Source organism: Aotus nancymaae, unplaced genomic scaffold (genome assembly GCF_030222135.1).
Source record: "Aotus nancymaae isolate 86718 unplaced genomic scaffold, 86718_ANA_hifiasm-v0.15.2.pri h1tg000057l, whole genome shotgun sequence".
In the NCBI taxonomy this organism is placed as follows: Eukaryota; Metazoa; Chordata; class Mammalia; order Primates; family Aotidae; genus Aotus; species Aotus nancymaae.
This window is the reverse complement of record NW_026988471.1, coordinates 7,923,679-7,942,806: the sequence shown is the minus strand read 5'-3', so window position 1 is coordinate 7,942,806 and position 19,128 is coordinate 7,923,679.

Genomic DNA, 19,128 nt, shown 5'->3' with positions numbered 1-19,128 from the left:
TATCCCATTGTCTTGTTGATTTAATGTGCAGGGACTCCTGGAATAGGTATTGCCCCGTGACACAATCCCAGTGTGGCCATTTCTGATCCCAAGAAAGCAGTCAGGAGTGGGTGGATGCAGTTACAGTTCATCAAGTCCTGCTAGTTCAAGTCATGAGCCCTGAATTCCCAGGGAGTAACCACTAAAGAAATGCAGAAGAGGAAAATCCTTGCAATAAAGTGGGATGAGGTTCTTTGGTTGCTGCAGTGTGGGAGTGGGGTGCATGTTGGGGCCTAGGGGGTGAGGCTGAGGGCTCCCCCAGTCTGCCCCTTCCTGAGCCTGAGTTCTTGGCTCTTACGCAGCCCTTTTGTTTCTTTTGTCTCAGGGAACACCTGCACCCCTGGTTTGCAGTCGGTCCTTGGGTGAGTCACCGTGAGCCCCAGGTTCCCATCTGTAAAGGATGGGTAGCGCTCCTTCACCTGTTTCTTCACTAAGCCCTTACGAAGCCCTCAGATGGAGACTACTGATTTCATATCTTGCAGGCTGGCAAACTGCCAGTGTGAAGGATGCCCAGGTAACCTGCCCACGTCAGAACAGCCAAGAGATGGTGGAACCAAAATCTAAGCCCACGCCCATCTGACTTCAAAGTCTGTGCTCCTGATGTTTGCACCGAGTCACCTGCTAAGACTTTCTGAAACTGGATTATATCCATTTAACTGTCTCTGAGAGAAATCCAAGTTTTAAAAAAGGAAATATTTACTATGGATATTTTATAATGGTTCCAAAACATGAAAGTTTTAAATAGAATATTCTTAAAATCCTCACCACATCTTCAGGTTCCCTTACAGCTGCTATGTTTTGATGACTGCCTATGGGAAAAAAAGACTATGCTTTCTGTAGATTTGAAAGGAATGGTGGTGAGGTAGGGATCAGTCCCTGAGCGCATCCTGCCTATGGGCACTCCTCTGAGCACTGGGCCAGGCGAGGAGCCCGTGGCGTTGTTTGCTTTGGGATCCCAGCACTGCTAATGGGAGTTGGGCTGTGATCCAGGGAGAGAACCTAGCGTTGCTCTATTTGAAAATGGAGATGATAGCAGTGCCCTCCTCAGTGTTATTTTGAGCATTTGATGTATCTCAGACGTAGTACCTGAAAAAATATAAGTGCTCAGTAAATACGGTTGCCAGATAAAATGCAGGAAACCTATTTAAATTTAAGTTTTGGCTGGACAATGAATAGAATAATTTTTTTTTAGTATGAGTATGTCTTTATATTTTATCTGCTAAATTTAGCAACCTCCTCAGTAAATGATCACTACAATTGCAACAACTCCTCATGACAGATATAGTAAATCCGTAAAGAAATAGGAACTTGCATTTATTTTTACTAAGCTCTGACTGGTTAAGATAACTGGGCAAGAGAAGATATCTTTGACTAAACCTGCAGAATGTAGAGTATAGAAATTCTAATTTGAAGTACTATAGGACTAGAATGGCCAGAGGTGAACTGTAGAGAGCTTATCTAAACAGTCCCAATTTCAGAAGTTCCTCAGAGACTTAAATGGGCCCACACACCCCTCCTGTGCCTTAGCATAAGCCAGCTCATTGTATCAGTTATAAATTCATTTCCAGAGAAACGTACCCTGGAGACCCTCTCCCACTTGAAATAGGACTGGCCAATCCAGATGTCCCCCAGGTGATGTTGGCTCAAATATATAGCTCCATAAATCGGAGAATCTATTCAAGATAACAAGCAAAAGTATTTGTGACTGAGTTAGCTACTGCCAGCTGGTATCTTGAACAAATCCAGATCTCCAACCTGCTAGTTTATTTCTTAGTCTGAAACTTGTGTTACTGGTTGACAGACAGCTCTCATTCAAGCAGTGACTTAGAGATGCAGACTCTTGCCATTTTAGTAGTTCCATTGTATTCAGTGTGTGGCTTTCAAGGTGCCTGGGATCATCTCCATGAAGACTAAGGAAGAGGAAAGAGCTTGGAGAACTGCACTTGGGTGGTTTTTATGGATCAGGCATGGAATTGGCTTCAACACATTAGCTCACATTCCATTGGTTAGAACCGGGTTTCTCGACTATTAGTACAGGGTTAGTGTCGGGTTTCGGCACCATGAGAGTTTGAGCCAGCCAAAGGCTAATCAGGGTTAGAACAAAGCCACAAAGGCTGTGAATGGTATTTATTGTTGTGAGGGGCTGTCCTGTGCACTGTGGAATGTTCAGCAGACTCACTAGATTCTAATAGAAGAACTCTCTTCTCTCCTCCAGTTATGACAACCACAGATGTCTCCTCTTCAGACATTGCTAGATGTCCCCTGGGAGGCAAAATTGTCCTGATTGAGAACCACTGTGTTAGAACTTGGTCACATGGCCACACCTAACCGCAAGGGAGGCTGGAAGATCTAGACTAGTAGTACGCCAGGAAGAAAAGAAAACTGATTTAGAGGCTGCTGGCCAGTCCCTTTCACAGTGACCTTCAGCGTACTGATTCTTCTGCAGCTGTGGGGATACTCGTGCCTGTTTCTGAGCTGTTTCCTGTGTGAGGTGACATAGTGAGAATGGGAGGGGTGACATGCTGACTTGGGTGGGGTGAAGAGGATTGGAAACCACCATCATGTTTGGCAGCATTGAATGTTTACGACCATTTGAATAGTTGTGACAAGGGAACAGTGAAGGAGGAAATAACCATTTCTGAATACCCTTTTACAATTTGCAAAGCACTTTTAAAGGTAAGAATGAGTTCCTAGACCATATTGGGGTGAGAATGGACATTATTGGCTGCCATATCATTGGGAGGGGGCTTTGAGATCTTTGTCTTAAAAAGGCAGAGTGGATTTGGAGTAGAAGGAGAAATGTAAAAATCTGGTCTCTGGCCAGGCGTGGTGGCTCACGCCTGTAATCCCAGCACTTTGGGAGGCCGAGGCGGGTGGATCACGAGGTCAAGAGATCGAGACCATCCTGGTCAACATGGTGAAACCCCGTCTCTACTAAAAATACAAAAAATTAGCTGGGCACAGTGGTGCGTGCCTGTAATCCCAGCTACTCAGGAGGCTGAGGCAGGAGAATTGCCTGAACCCAGGAGGCGGAGGTTGCGGTGAGCCAAGATCGCGCCATTGCACTCCAGCCTGGGTAACGAGTGAAACTCCGTCTCAAAAAAAAAAAAAAAACAAAAAATCTGGTATCTGAGTGTGTTTGCAGAGGGGAATTGTCATTTGGAAGCACAAGAAAGGGAGGATGGCCCATTGGCATATATGGTACATTGTGTTTTCATATAATTATACATGAATGAAAGCAAGAGGAAATGTGTAGGAAGCTGTTTACATAGTCCTTTTAATAATGTTTACATGAGTTAAAGAACATGCAAACATATCTGATGAAAACATGTCAGTAGTGAAACAGCCTTGTGAAGAATCAGATCTTACCTCAGGCTGGAAAAAAAGAACAGGTTTTCCAAGCTCACAAATTGCAGCCAGTGTGCATAGTAGCACAAATGACTTTGAGCTTGAAGACAACTATCCATCCATCTGTTCATCCCTTCATCCATTCATTCATCCCTTCATCCACTCCATCCATCTACCCATCCATCCATTCATCCATCCATCCATCCATCCTTTCAGCAATCCCTTCATCCATCCACCCATTCATCCCTTCATCCATCCATACATCCTTTCATCCATCCATTCATCCATCCATCCATCATTCCATCCATGCATCCATCCATCACTCCATCCACCCATCCATCCCTTCATCCATCCATCTATCCCTTTATCCATTCACCTACCCATTCATCCCTTTAACCATCATTTTATCCATCTATCCATTCCATTATCCCTTCATCCATCCATCTATCCATCCATTCATCTATTCATGCCTTCATCTATTCTTCCATCCATTCATCTCTCCATCCATCCTTCCATCCATCCATCTGTCCGTGTGTTCAGTAAATACTTACTGAACACTTATTATGTGCCAAGCACTCTCCTCAGAACTTAGGAAATACCAGTAAACAAAACCAACAACAATCCCTCACCACCTGGATATTACATTTTGATGGGAAGAGACAAAGTTGGTGAGTGAATCACATAGGCTATTAGGTGATAAAGGTGTAGGTAATAAAGGGAAGTGCCAGGAGCAAGGATCGGGTACAGTTGTGAATAAGGTGGCCCCAGTAAGTTGTACTGAGTAGGTGACATTTGCACAGAGACTTGAAGAAAGCAAGGAGAGAACATGCCCATACCTGAGAACAGCATTTGTGGAAGAGGGAACGGCCAGTGCAAAAGTTCCAAGGCATGAGTTCCTGGTGCATACACGGAACGTTGGGGAAGCCAGGGTGGCAGAAACGTGGTGAGCCCAGGAAGGGAATAGGAAATAAACGTAGGAAGGTAGTGGTGTACAGTGAGGTGGTTGGTGTGGGGGTGGAATTGTGGCAGCCAGATAGTGTTGGTGTAAGGCCTCTTGGCCCTTGTTAGGACTTGGTTTACCATGGTGCAACACACCCATAAGATTGGCAAAAATTAAAAAGTCTGACAACAACAAATCTGGATATCCAGTAAGGATGTGGAGCAGTGGGAATTCTCCAGTACTGCCAGTGGGCATGCTCATTGGTTCCACTACACTGGAACGCAAAGGGGCATTCTGAGTAGAGTTGAAGATGTGCCCCTCCTTGACCCCACAGTTCCGGCCATGGGCATGTGAATGAATGTGTGCACGTGTTGACTGCAGCATTTGTTTGTAATTATGAAAACATCTAGGTATCCATTTGTGGGACAGGGGATAACGTGGGAGTGCCCTACAGTGGAGTTCTAGGAAGAAGTAAAAATAAAGGGATGAGACTGCACTGTCAAAATGAAGGAAGACAAAAGACATAAGGATGAGAGAAGAACACCTGGCCACAGAAACATGTACAGGATGATGCTGGTGTATCCAGAGTGTCCACACAAACAACACAACACTGCTCATGGTTTCCAACATGGTATGAAAGTATAGCACGATGCAGAGGGCCAGGAGTGCCGAACCCAGGTGCTTACTTCTGCAGGCGGGGGCCGAGGACCAGGGCTGGAGGTTTACTCCAGGAGCTTTGGTGGCACGTGCTGAATGTGCTGTTTCTCAGGCTGGGCGACAGGGACGTGCATGGTGTTATACAGTCTATATTGAAATGACTGTATAACAATATACTAGTTTATCATGTAATAAATTTGACCAAAATAAACAACCATTTTGTGGCAGCTTCCATGCCCGGATTTCACATTATAGGTTTCTAAGCAGAGAATCCAAGAAAACCAAGGGCGGGGTGGAGGGAGAGGCTCTCGGGTGTCTGGGAGTGCCCCTTCATTTGAGCTGCTCAGTCACAGTTGAGAAAACCTTGGACTTGTGACAACTGGAGTCGACCTGGGATCCTGGCACCAAATGCCAGCAGAAACCATCCTGTTCCCGTCGCAAGATGAGATGAGGTTCTTGCTGGAACATGAGTACAGTTTGAGAGCTTCAGGTAGAAAGCCCAGTCGTCCTTACCCTGTGTGGCCCACCCAGGGTCGTGGCCCACCCAGAGGTCCGCCTCAGGGAGCTGTGAGCTGGTGTCTGAGACGCAGCTTGGGCCTCTGTACTGCTGGAAGCAAGGGAACCCTGAGGGTGGATGAACTGCCTGGCAAAGACAAACTGGCACACTCGTCAGTGTGCGAACAAAGCCACAAGACCTGGGAGTGGCATTTTACAGATCTGTGGTTTTCCAAAAAACTTGTGCTTAAATGTGTATAACATAAAATTTACCATTTAAGCCTTTTTTTTTTTTTTTTTTTGAGACAGGACCTTGCTGTGTCACCCAGGCTGGAGTGCAGTGGTGCAATCATAGCTCACCACAGCCTTGGCTTCCCTGGTTCAAGTGATCCTCCTGCCTTGACCTCCCAAAGTGCTGGGATTATGCCAGCCTCTCCTGGGTCTTTGAAGTCTCCGCCAGCCCAGGGCTGGTGATCAGCTAACCTGGAGGTTTTCTCGGCAGTGTGAGTAGTTTTTCACTCTCCCCTAGAGTGGTGATGCTAAGGCCCCTTCACGGAGTTTGCTGTCTATTCCTCTGCTCATGGGGATTAGAACTTGATAGCAGTGAGGAGGAGGGTGTCAGGGGCTGGCCGGGCCGGCGCGAGGTGTGCGCTGAGCCCTGAGCGTGCCCCGAGGGAGCAGCTGCACTTCGGGTCCCATGTGAGGTGAGGAAGCGGCCGAGAGGCAGAGGCGAGCAACATGTCTGAGGCCGCAGAGCCACCAAGAGACCAGGGATCAAAGCCATGGCGCCCATCCTGCTCCCCTTTTTCAGTCAAGTACAAGGAAAATAGTGTGAAGGTTATTCTTATGTGGAGCAGGACAACAAAAGCCCTTAAACCACCTTCCCAGGTCGGCTCAGAATTGACTGTCATCTGGACGGTAATGGGATTTTACTCTTGTGTTTTTGAAACCTCTGCCAGGAAAATGTCACTAGAATGGCCTGGAAGCTTCTGGAAAATATAGATTTGTGGTGCCCCTTACCCCTGTCTATCCCATGAGAATCTGTGGTAAGGTGGGGAGTAGGCCAAGGAATTTACAATTTTCACAAGATTCCTGGGCACTCCTCGAATCATGCTTGGAGAAACACTGCAGACCCTCAGCTTCTTCATGGAGGTGGTGATTTGGCTTGGCCGTGTGTCCACCCCAAATCTCTTCTTGAATTGTAATCCCCATCGGCCCAGTCATCCCCATGTGTCAGGGGAGAGACCAGGTGGGCGTAACTGAATCATGGGGGTGGTTCCCCCGTGCTCTTCTCATGATAGCAAGTGAGTTCTCACGTGGTCTGATGGTTTTATATGTGTTTGGCATTTTCTTTTGCATTCAGTCTCCCTCCTGCCACCCTGTGAAGGGGGTGCCTTTCTTCCCCTTCTGCCATGATTGTAAGTTTCCTGAGGCCTCCCAGCCATGTGACACTGTGAGTCAGTAAAACCTCTTTCCTTTCTAAATCACCCAGTCTTGGGCAGTTCTTTACAGCCATGTGAGAACAGCCTAATACAGGTCGAAGTGTGGCTTTGGGACCTGCATTTGAGACAGAATTCCTCAGCTGATTCTTAAGCACATGCCACCTGCGAGCCACTGTCCTTCAGGCACTCACCAGGCACTCAGTGGCAGCGGTTTCGTTTTCCTGGCATTTTGTGCTTTCACTAGTCATGGCCACATGGTGACGAAAAGTGGCCATTTTACGATAGAAGGAAGGTCTTAACTGTTGGGAACATGGAAGGAACTTCAGGAATTAACCTGTCACATGTTTCATTTGAAAACATGATGATTTATCATCAAAATGAATAAGTTCTTTCACTTTGGAATGAAACTATATATTATTCGAGAGAATGAAGGACACAATTTAAAAAATACTAAATCGAAGCGATCCTTGTGTTTTGATGGTGATTGAGTTCTGCTTTGTGTTTTTGTTACCATTTCTATCCTTGAGTTTCCTTGGTCCTGTTCATTGCCCTGGCTCCGTCTCTGCTTTTTCTCTTCTGTAGGCAAAGTTCTAGTGCATACAACACGATTGTGCCATTCTGTAAGAGCCTCTGTGCTCCAGCCAGTTGGGCACCCATTTGGGTCTGACTCCCAGCTCTGTCTTCTCCTCCTCTGGGAGGTGGGGAGGCACCATGCCTGTCCCAGCCGCCTCTAATGACCTCCCCCAGGACTTCTCTAGGTGAGTGACTTGGTGTGACTCAGCAACCAGACTTTTTCTGGGAGCCAGAATATTTTGCCACACAACCAACATATGGTAAACATTCACACTGTCTGAGCACAATACTTGTAAATTAAACATGCCGGGGAAAAGAAAAAGGCCCAGATCTCCTCACACTCAAATGGAGAGGTCATCAGCTCAAGAATGGGAACAAGTTGACAAAGCCATTCCCCTACCCTTGCTCCCTGGGGCTGCTGTGAGGATCTGTGTCTCAAAAGGGGTCCCTGAGAGAGCGGAGAAGACGCAGGACGCCAGGGTCTATGTAGAGAGGGGTGAAGGGACGTTTCTTCTCAGTCTAAAGATAAAATAGATGTGGTCCCAGCTACTCCAGAGGCTGAGGCAGGAGGATGGCTTGAGCCCAGGAAGTGAAGGTTGCAGTGAGCCAAGATTGTGCCACTGCACTCCAGCCTGAGTGACAGAGTGAGACCCCGTCGCAAAAACACACAAATAAGGTGAAACGCGGTGCTAAGAAGGAAGCGGCTTTGTTTGGAGTACTTGCCACCATGGCTGGATCAGCTTTCTGTGTTTGCAGAGAGCGGTATGGTTATTCCCGATTTTAAGTTTGGCGGACTTTCCCCTTCTCTTTGTTTCTCAGCTGCATGGAGGCATGGCGATGGAGAAAGGCCAGGGCTGACGCCTGGCAGCCTCCACAAATGGGATTTCAATGCTGTGCATCCTGTGGTGGGGCCGTCCTGGCCTGGCTCTTTGGAATGTAGCTGCTGGGAGCCCCTCTTCCCTCTGCGTTCCTGGGGTCATGGTTATCCTCTGGGAAAGGGCAGTCTCTTTAGAAGCCGCTGGTGTGGGCCGGCTTCCTCGTCTGGGATGGCTTTTTGGTGTTCACATGATAAAGGACACACACTGCATTCCCACCTTTCAGAGTCTGGACTTTTCGTCTGCTGAAGTAGTTCTGCTTTGGAAGATGCGGCTTTTTAGGTCCTAAAGTGGAGTTTGAAGGTTGGAAGGGTTTGGGTTTTTGTTATTGTTTTATTGGTCAATGTCCTGGCTCTTTGCTGATTATTTTAAGGGTCTTGGAGTCAGGAATGAAAGGGAGAGATGTGTGAGTGATGTTCCGAGGGACGCTGTAACCTCAGGGTCAGGCTTGGCCGTGAAGGCAGATGGCGTGGGCGCCCTTCCTGGGTCATGCTCTCCCTGCCAGCCTGCTGTGGTTCTCTGTACGGCACCGATGAGCACTGGAATGCTCTCATATAATAAACTCCCTGGAGGAAGGGCCTCCCTTGTTTGCCCTTTGCAACGCTGTTCCCCTAACGCAAGAGCGCGTGGCCCAGAGCATTGAAGGAATGAAGGCAGAAGACATGGCTGCAAGGCGAATGGAAAATCCCCACAGCCATCTGTTCACTGATTCTCACTTTAAAATAAGAGATCCGTGTCTCCAGTGCACCCCAAGTCAGTGATTTGGGGACTGAGAAGGTCCGAGTGTACCCTAGTGTACTGGAAACGAGCTGGGCAAGGAAGCCCAAGGAGGAGTAAGAGAGGAAGGGTGCGGGGTGGACACGGACCCCAGAGCCGCACACAGCCTGGAGCCATCTACAAGTGGGTCTGCAGCACCACGAGCCACACCAAACATTTGATGCTGTAGGGAGCAAGAAGACATCTGTAATCAATTGCTTCTTTAAAAGTGTGGTACCCACAGGGTCAGAGTTTTATTTTGTTGTTTGTTTTTTAACTGATAGTACCTTTTTTGAGTTTGTTTCAGGAAAAAAAAATGTGAGTTCTTGTTTTTCTTCCCCAGTTGCCCTCCTCCTTCCATCCCGGATAGCTGGGGCTGTCCACTTTCCCTATAAACAGTCACTCATGCACGGGCCTGAGACTGGATGTCAGCCCTGGCTCCAGAGCTGCACTCTGATGTCCAGACTCCTTGACCGGCCTGAAGCCCGCAGGGTCCGCCCAGCCCACTGTCCAGCCTCAGCTTCCATCCCCTGGTCCCCTCCCGTGATGCTCCAGCCACACACACCTGCTGTTCCTGGGACGCCACTGGGTAGATGTTTTCTCCTGCCGGTTCCTGTCCCGGGAACACCATTATCCTCCCTCTCACCACCTGGCTGACTCTTCTCTGTCCTTGAGCCACTTCCTCTGAGACTGCCCCTGCTCCCGCAGGGCTGGATGCCCCTGGCTATGCTTCTTCCCCGGAGCCTGGCCTGCAGGGGCTGAGCTGGCCACTTTCTGTGAGTTCCTTCAACAGCAGGACTGTGGTGGTCCAGAGCGGGGGGCTTTGATCTCAGACCTGGCAGGTGGAGCAGCGCCCAGGAGCCAGAACCACCTGTCTCCTGGACGCTTGAGGACGGTGGTTCTTGAGTGTGGTCCAGGATGTCTGCACCACTGGGGAAACTGTCAGCAATGCAGACTCTCCAGCCCCAGCCTGAGCTGTGGAATCCAAGCCTCTGGGGACAGCCCATGGTCTGCTCTGACCAGCTCTCCAGGGACTGTGCTCCTGCCCAAGGCGGGCAGCCCTGGCAGCTCTGCAGATGGGCAGGTGGGTGAAGATCCAGTCCAGCCCCTCGGGCAGCCTTCCTTGGGCATTCAGACTTCAATGAGGGTGACATGGTGTCCTGAAGGCACACTCAGAGGAAATAGAGTTTGTCACCCATAGCTTAAAACCAATGTCGACCAACCACTGGGATGAGGCTGGGGCCGGCCTGCAGAAGAGGGGACTGTGCGTCTGTCGGGGGCTCCAGCTAAGGGTGCTGACCCTGCCTGGGCTCAGAGGCCTGGAGCCGCACATGACTGGGTTGGGAGGTGATGCCAGAGGCCTGCTCAGCAGCCAGAGTGCAGGCGGAAGGCCAGGGCTGGGGGTCGGCGTGGCCCAGAATTCGGGGGATGGTGCTTGCTGTTTTATCAGATCAGGACATTGAATTTATCATATTCACAGACTCTAATGTTATTGCCAAAAAGGAGCCCTAAACAGGCCACTGTGTCCTGGTTTTTAAAATGACAGTTGAGAAATAGAGGGCTGGAATGATGACGGGGCGGGCCAAGGCCACAGACTGCTGACGAGGGTGGTGCTCTGCCCTGACCCCACCCCGGGGCGGTCCTGGTCTCCAGGAGCAGTGCCCTCAGAGCCCCGCTCAACCCTGCAGCAGGAGGGGCCCCCAGGAGCACCACAGCCCCCAGGGTTGAACTGCCCCTTCCTCTTCTTCCAGGCGGAGCGGGGGCCATTGGGAAGTGGGGAAGGGGGTTGGAAAATGCCTGCAATCATTGGAGGCTTTCTTAGAATTTGGGGTACGTGGTTCCTTTACTTCAGTTTTTGCTCAGTTCTTGGATGAAGGGGAAATGTGTGCACCCATGTCCACTCACTGAGGCCTGTGCCACACCGAGAGATACAAAACTGGGCGAGGCCTCCAGCCTGGCACCCCTCCGAGAGCCCGGGAGCAAGGTCCCACGGGTGAGTGGTCCCATGCCCAATACACATGTCTGATGCATTGAGGAATTCCTCCTGACATGTACCAACCAGGTGTAAATATCACACAATGCTATCCTATCAGTGAATAGAGCTGACCGTGCCCTGTTTTCTCAACACTGTGTATACCATTTAAAAAACTTTTTGGAGATCTTGCTGTGTTGCCCAGGCTGGAGTGCAGTCGTGATCATGGCTCACTGTAACCTCGGATTCCTGGCTTCAAGTGATCCTCCCACATTAGCCTCCCAGAGTGCTGGAATTACAAGGTATGAGCCACGCCTGATGCCTGGCCACCGTGGGGCACCATTTATAGAGTGACTTGTGGCCCTGTGGTTACAGGTAAGCAGAATTGGACTTAAGAGACACTTTGACATTGGGGCAGCCGTCAGCTGTGCCATCAGGGCCACAGTTGGGTGTTCGGGAGCTTCTGGTGTCCTCATAGCCAGTCTGTTCCACACAAATGAGGCCAGAGGGATGTCCTTCTGGTCAACGGGGCTCCTGCCACCGTTCTGGGCCACAGTTGGCGGAAGAGGGCAGGATTCTCACCCAGGCTGCCAGAGCTTCCTCTGAGTCTGCATCGGGCTTCCCCTCCCAGGTCCCATCTGTTCTCTGCCAGCCCTGATGTGCTCCGGGCCCCCCTGCCTCTTTCCACTTGCCACCCCTGGGGTTTCCTTGGGGTCTCCACTCCGCTCTTCCCAAGGTCTTCTTGCTGCCCTCAGACAGGTGCAGCCCATCCCTCCATTGCTGCTACATTTTGGTCAATGTCAGAGCTTCCTATGGAGCCACCTCCTCCTGGCTCCGCTGTAGCGGCGCCTTTGAATCACATGTGCTTCTTACTCATCTCTTCTCCCCACAGTGAGCGCACAGAGTAGCTGATTTGTGAGTAGCTGTGAATTGGTTGAATTTCCTCTTCCTCTCTATCTCCAAGGAAGGAGGGCCTTTCCTTTCCCTGGCGCCACCTCCCTCAGTCTTTCAGGGATGGGAGCTGGAGCATGAAGAGTCATGGGCACACCGGGGATAGACGTGTTCATTCTGGGTGAGGTGATCTGCTCTGGAGCGCCCAGCGTGTCCCTGGGGCTGACCGTAGTCTCTGCCTCCGCAAGGGTTTGATCAGAGGCAGTTTTGCCTGCGGCCTCATTTCCCTGCAGTGCCTGGCACCATGGCGCTCATCCTGAACAGTGAGCGGTGTATACGCAACCCCGTCCCCTGTCTTCTTCACCCGCCACTAGAGCAGGTTTTCAGAGACTCAGATCTGGGCTTTTGCTCTCCATGCTTTCCCCAGCTCTTCAGGACAGCGGCTCCAGTGCCAGCCCAGCCCTCGCCTCTGCAGCCTGACCTCCCAGCTCATCCTCCAACCTGCTAGAGCTGCGTCACCTCACAGCCATTGCCTTTCACAGACCTGGAGCCCCGTGACCCGGTCTAGCCTGGAAGTTCTCTCACTGAAGAGTTCACTACAAGCCTTTGTGGTTGAGCCCTTCAGTTCGAAGAGGCCATTTCCTCCTCCATCTTCCTACCCTGCCCTGTGCAGATTCCCGCTGAGGCAGGAACAACACTCGGGGAGTATCTGGCAAGCATCTGTGGCTATTTCTGTTTCCTCCACCTGCCCGATGTCCCTTGTTCACTGTATTGTTTCCCAGCATCTATGGGACAAGCACATAGAAGTTCTAGTTAAAATTCTTTGAATGAATAAACGAAGTTATTTTACTCTCATCAGAAATGAAAGGAAAATGTGTAAAGACACTTAAGCAATTCATAGGTGGCCATGACATCGTGACAAACAGAAGGCCTCTTTCTCTGGAATGAGGGCTGACATCACGTTTTGATTTATTTATTATTATTATTATTTTAGAGTCAGGGTCTCGCTGTCACCCAGGCTGGAGTGCAGTGGCATCATCATAGCTCACTGTAGTGTTGAACCCCTAGGCTCAAACGATCTTCCTGCTTCAGCCTCCAGAGGAGCTGGGACTACAGGTATGTGCCAAGACCCCCAGCTAACTTTCCTACTTTTTTGTAGAGACAGTGTCTCACTATGTTGTCCAAGCTGGTCTTGTACTCCTAGGCCCAAGCAATCCTCCTACCTCACAAAGCTGTAACCTCAGCCTCCCAAAGTGCTGGGATTACATGTGTGAGCCATCACACCTGGCCTCGATTGCCTTATTTAATTGGCACACATTTTCTACCCCTAGAGGCCTCTGAGTTGGGCTCAAGAAAGCCGATCTCAGCCACCAGGTTTGCTGGCTACATGTGCTTTGGCCAATAGGCCAAAGGTTGAATGGGAGAAGCACACAGCTGCTCTGAATTTGTGGCGCCCAAAAAAGCAAGGAGAGAGAAGGACGAACATTGGCTTGTAAGACTGCTGGGCATAGAAGTCAGCTTTTCTTTCTGGCTCCTGACTGACTCATTTGCCAAAGCAAGACAGAACCGCAACCTTCGAGGCATGAAGGTACTGTGCGAATTGTTGGAATGACTGAGCTCCTATAGGTTATCTTTTGCTGTTGTATTGCCCAAAGGTACGTTGCTTTCAGAAATCTCCTATCATGGCTGTTCTTAACTTTCAGTGTTATCGCTGCCATTTCAAAAGGGAAGGAGAAACATTTTCTTTTTCATAAGTTTGAATGTCACTCCTTGAGAAGTTTGTTCCTGGGACGCACTTCTAGGAGGCCCTGAAATTTCTGATGTATCACGTGATGAAAATCAGTGTTTTCAGAGCTACTTCATGATTGATCAGGAAGTTGAGCATTTTCTCTGGGAGGGATGCGTCACTGAAATTTACACGTAAATGAAAATCTTGATGTTTAGCCCCTCCTTCCACCTAGAAAATAACCCCACACACAAATCCTGCTGCATCTTCCTCCATTTAAGATGGAGTCAGCCCCTTCCTTGCCTTCTCCAATGCTGTGAACATTTCTTTCCACTTGCTGAGTTAATGATCCTTTTGGAGAAAGATTAAGGAAATAGGGTTAATTAAGGGAGAGGTCGGGGTGATGGACGAACATCGTCAAGGGGTTATCAAGGGTTAGGAATGGTGTTAGGCTGCTCATGTCCTTCTGTACATGGAACTGCCCCAGTCCTCTGTCCACCCCAGTAATCAGTCCACTCCAGAAAAGCACAGTGGTAGGCGGTACTCTCCAGGAGCCTGTTGAGGCAGTTTTGGCCCATGCCACTGTCTTAATAGACTGAAAGAAAACAAAGTGATGAAGCAAAGAGGCACAGCTGAACCGCAGCCAGGAAATTCAGACCCCAGCCTCTTTTCTGAAGCATATGCACGAGACATTATTTGTAGAGAAAACCAAACCCTCCTGATTTCAGAACAAATTGGTGGGAATCATTAGGATCAAGCTGCAGCGAGGCAGTCAGTGTTCTGGGGTGGACAGAGAGCTGGAGAGCCGGCTCAACCAGGTAACAGCAACTGTGGGCTCTGCTTTAGGTTGAAGGCAGACCGTTGAGTGCAGGCTGTAGCAGAGAGGACACAGGTTGGATAAAGAGTAACTGTTGTGATAATCAGAGCCTCCAAGCCTGTGGGACAGGCTGCTGAGTTAATGTCATCACCAAACATCTTTAAGAAAAGGCTTGACAGTAAACTAATATCTGTGTGCCCACTATGGGATAGCTGTGTTCATTTATTCATTCATTCAATTTGAACATCAGTGCAGTGACAACTACTGGGATAGTATGGGACACAAAGATAAAAGATATCAAGGTGTCAGTGAGGCAGATGACACATGTACATTGCAATTAATATGGTGGGCCTAAGATGAGAGGCAAGCTTGGGTGCCGGGCAGCCTCGGGCCTGGGCCTAACCCAACCTGGGGAGCACTGGGTATGGGTGATGAGCTAAGACTTCCTGGGGAGATGAAGCTTAGGAAATGGTAGTAGGTGTGGTGGGCAATTCATTCTCTTTTTTGTTTTGAGATGGGATCTCACTCTGTTGCCCAGCACACATAGTGTGCTGATGTGATCACAACTCACTGCAGCCTCGATCTTCTGGGCTGAAGCAGTCCTCCTGCCTCAGCCTCCCCAATAGCTGGGGCTACAGGCATGTACTGCCATACTCATCTAATTTTTAAATTTTTTTGTAGACACAGGGTCTTGCTATGTTGCCCAGGTTGGTCTCAGATTCTTGGGTTCAAGTGATCTGTCTGTCTCAGCCTTCCAAAGTGCTGGGATTACAGGCGTGAGCCACTGTGCTTGGCAGCAATGAGCAATTCTAATAATTCTAACAATGATGACAGGTAAGCAGATAATACTGGCCATGCCAGGGACTGTGGTTAATGCCTCAGACGGTTTCCCTTATGCACTCCTTACTCACAACAGCCTTTGGAGGTGGTTGCTCTGACTTGGCAGTTTGAGCCTAGGTAGGGTGTTCAAGCAGAGAGGAGGGGCAAGGCAGGCACAGGCAGGGGCATTGAAGGGCTGCACCCACCTGGTCTGGCTGCTGTGAGCATTAAGCATTAAGGCCAGGACCTTGGGCCACGCCACGTCCCAAAGGACTGAGGAGCGTGGAGCCGACCCTGTGGGCAGGGGTGCTTCTGATGGGGTAAGCTCCTGAAGGGAGTGCTCAGTGGTGAATTTGGAGTGAGTGGGAAAGAGGCAGGATTTATTCTGAGCCTGTGTGGAGAGTACCTTGTTGGGAGGGAAGAGGAGGAACAGTCAGGGAACCAGAATCAGTGTGCAGAAGTTGGGAGGGAGGGCATGTCAGGGCCCTTCATTAGCCCCAACCTTGTCCTGATGAAGACGTTGAGGCTCACAGTAGACCTCAGAACTCCAGCAGGTATGTTGCAGGATTCCAGTGCAGCTTTCTGGAATCTGAGACAAGCAGGCTTTCTACCACGGCATAGAAACTGAGAGTGACCTTTTGTCCTCTCCGTTTTGTGATTTTTGTCTAAATCTTTCCATCCAGCCCCTCAGGCTACAATTGGGTCTCTTTCAGGGTCAGAGAAGAGAGAAACCCTTCCCTCTGAACTTTTCCCTTTAAGTTCCACCTCAGTAGGCATTTGTGGGCTTTGAATGGATAACCGGGCTCCTGGCTCACGTGGCTTAGCTGGTGGTTCTGAAAACAAATCAGCTCCCAAGTGTGGCTCGCCACGGGGGCTGCTGCCGGGGGCCCTAGAGGGCTCTGGTTCACGGCAAACAGCCGCTTTCTCCCCGTCTCTCAGACACAGTCGAGGTGGCTTCTGCTCTCTGCAATCCTCCTCGTTGCATTTTCAACCTGCAGAACTGAGCTGATTCGCTTTTATGGAAATACACATTTTAAATATTTAGTTGCTCATGAAGAGTTTTGTTTAAAATTACTTGAAATTGGAACCTTTCAAATTAGAGATGCTTGAAGATCTTAAACTCTGAAAATAAGTTCACTACTTGGCTAGGATCCGAGAGTAAGAAATTTCATCCAAAACGATCAATATCTTGGAAAGTGAAGAAGGAGTCAGTAGCGATGGATGAGAGGGCACCTTGCTCACAGGTCAATGGTGGGCGGTTCTCCAGGAGGACCTGGGCTCCGGGCCCGGCTGCCTTGACTGCTGGGACCTGCCCAGTGGCTGCTTGGCTTGTTTCGCTCTGCCCCCTTAAAGAAAGTCCTGGGTATTCGCCCTTTGTCAGATGGGTAGATTGCAGAATTTTTTCCCATTCTGTTGGTTGCCAGTTCACTATAATGATAGTTTCTTTTGCTGTGCAGAAGCTCTTAAGTTTAATTAGATCCCATTTGTCTATTTTGGCTTTTGTTGTCTTTGCTTTTGGTGTTTTAGTCGTGAAGTCCTTGCCCATTCTCAGCAAACTGACACAAGAACAGAAAACCGAACACTGCATGTTCTTACTCATAAGTGGGAGTTGAACAATGAGAACACATGGACACGGGGAGGGGAACATCACACACTGGGGCCTGTCAGGGGGTGGGGGGCTAGAGGGAAATAGCATTAAGAGAAGTACCTAATGTAGATGACGGGGGGATGGATGCAGCAAACACCATGGCACGTGTATACCTATGAAACAAAGCTGCGTAATCTGCACATGTATCCCAGAACTTAAAGTATAATAACAATAAAGAAAGAAAGTCCTGGGACTGCTCAGCTTGCCTCCTCCTTTTCCCTTGAAATGTACACTGATGCCATTAACTATCAGATTCATCCCCACACACCTTCTTTCGATAAGTCCAGGTTATTCTGGCCAGCACCGTTCGGCCACCGTAGAGGCCCAGCACCAGCTTCTGGCGGGCTGCATGGGCATCCATGGCCTGCCCGGCTGGCGCTCCGCCCTGGCCCACACGCATGGCTCGTTCTCAGGTAACAGAGACAGAGGATGTTGAGCAGTTCTCGATGAGAAGGCAAGCTTTCAGCTCTTGAGCTGAACATCAAGAGTTTACAAGTTCAAGAGTTTGAAGTTTAAAATATTTTAACTTTCCAAAAGGTGGAAGGGATGTGTAGGCAGAAGAGTTTGCTGGAGACCAAGATGGGAGTGAATGAGCTTTGGGTGGAAACCACCACCTTCCTGTTGAACTTGGCCCCCAGCGCTGCAGGTGGAGCCTAGTGGAAGGCGTCTGGGTCACGGGAATGGCTCCCTCGTGAATGGCTTGGTGCCGTCCTGCAGTAATGAACGGCTTCTTTCTCTCTTAGTTCCTGCAAGAGCTGCTTGTGAAAAAGAGCCTGGCACTGCCCCTCTTGCTCTCCTTTTTTTATTTTTCATTTTTGACAAAGGGTTTGGCTCTATGGCCCAGGCTGGAGTGCAGTGGCACCATCTTGGCTCACTGCAACCTCTGCCTCCCGGGCTCAAGCCATCCTCCCACCTCAGCCTCCCAAGCAGCTAGGAAAACGAGTCCATGCCACCATGCCTGGCTGATTTTTGTAGTTTTTGTAGAGACGGGGTCTCCCCATGTTACCCAGGCTGTTCTCGAACTCCTGGGCTCAAGCAATCTGCCCGCCTTGGGCTCCCAAAGTGCCGGGATTCCAGGCATGAGCCACCGCGCCCAGCCCACTCTTGCTCTCTTGCTTCCTCCCTCACTATGTGGTCTCTGCACACACCGGCTCCCCTTCACCTTCCACCATGAGGAGAAGCAGCCTGAGGGCCTCACCACATGCAGATGCCCAATATTCCAGCCCGTAGAACCCTGGACCAAATATACTTAAAAAAAAATTACCCAGTCTCAGGTGTTTCTTTATAGCAACAGAAATGAACGAAGACAGTCATGCTGTCCACTGGCTCCCTAGGCTTGTTAGAACCCTTCCACGTGCAGCCCCCTGCCCCCCGCACTGTAACCACCACTCTGCTCTGTTTCTGTATATGTATGATCCTGCCTTTATTTAAAACTCCGGTACTTTCTTCATCATGAATGATTTTTAAAAATTTTGGATTCAGAGGGTACATGGGCAGGTTTGTTACGTGGGTATCCTGCATGATGCTGAGGCTTGGGCTTCTTATGATGCCATCACCCAAGTAGTAAACATAGTACCCGATGGGTAGTTTTTTCAACCCTTGTCGTCCCTCCCTCTCCTCTTTTTATATCCCCAGGGTTTACTGTTCCCATCTTTGTGTTCATGTGTACTCAGTGATTACCTCCCACTTATAAGTAAGAGAATGTAGTATTTGGATTTCTGTTCCTATGTTAATTTGCTTAGAATAATGGCCCCCAGCTGCACTCATGTTGCTGCAAAGGACGTGATTGTAGTCCACGGTGAAGCTGAACTACATTTTCTTTATCCAGTCTACCATTGATGGTTACCTGGGTTGAGTCCGTGTCTTTACTATTGTGAATAGTGGACCATGGATTTTTGCATTAATTCTGATTTCTTAAATATTGCATTAAAAGATTATTTCTCTTGATCACTGAGTTTTTTTGACACCTCATAAATTCTGCATTCGAGGCCTCACTGCTCTCAAATCATCGCCCTGATCCTGGCCCCGAGGCTGCTCCGTTATGGCCTTCAGTGTCAGCATCACTTAGCACAGGTCCAGCACTGAAGTAAAGGATAGACTCGCTCGGGAAATGGGACCCACCTGCCCGCT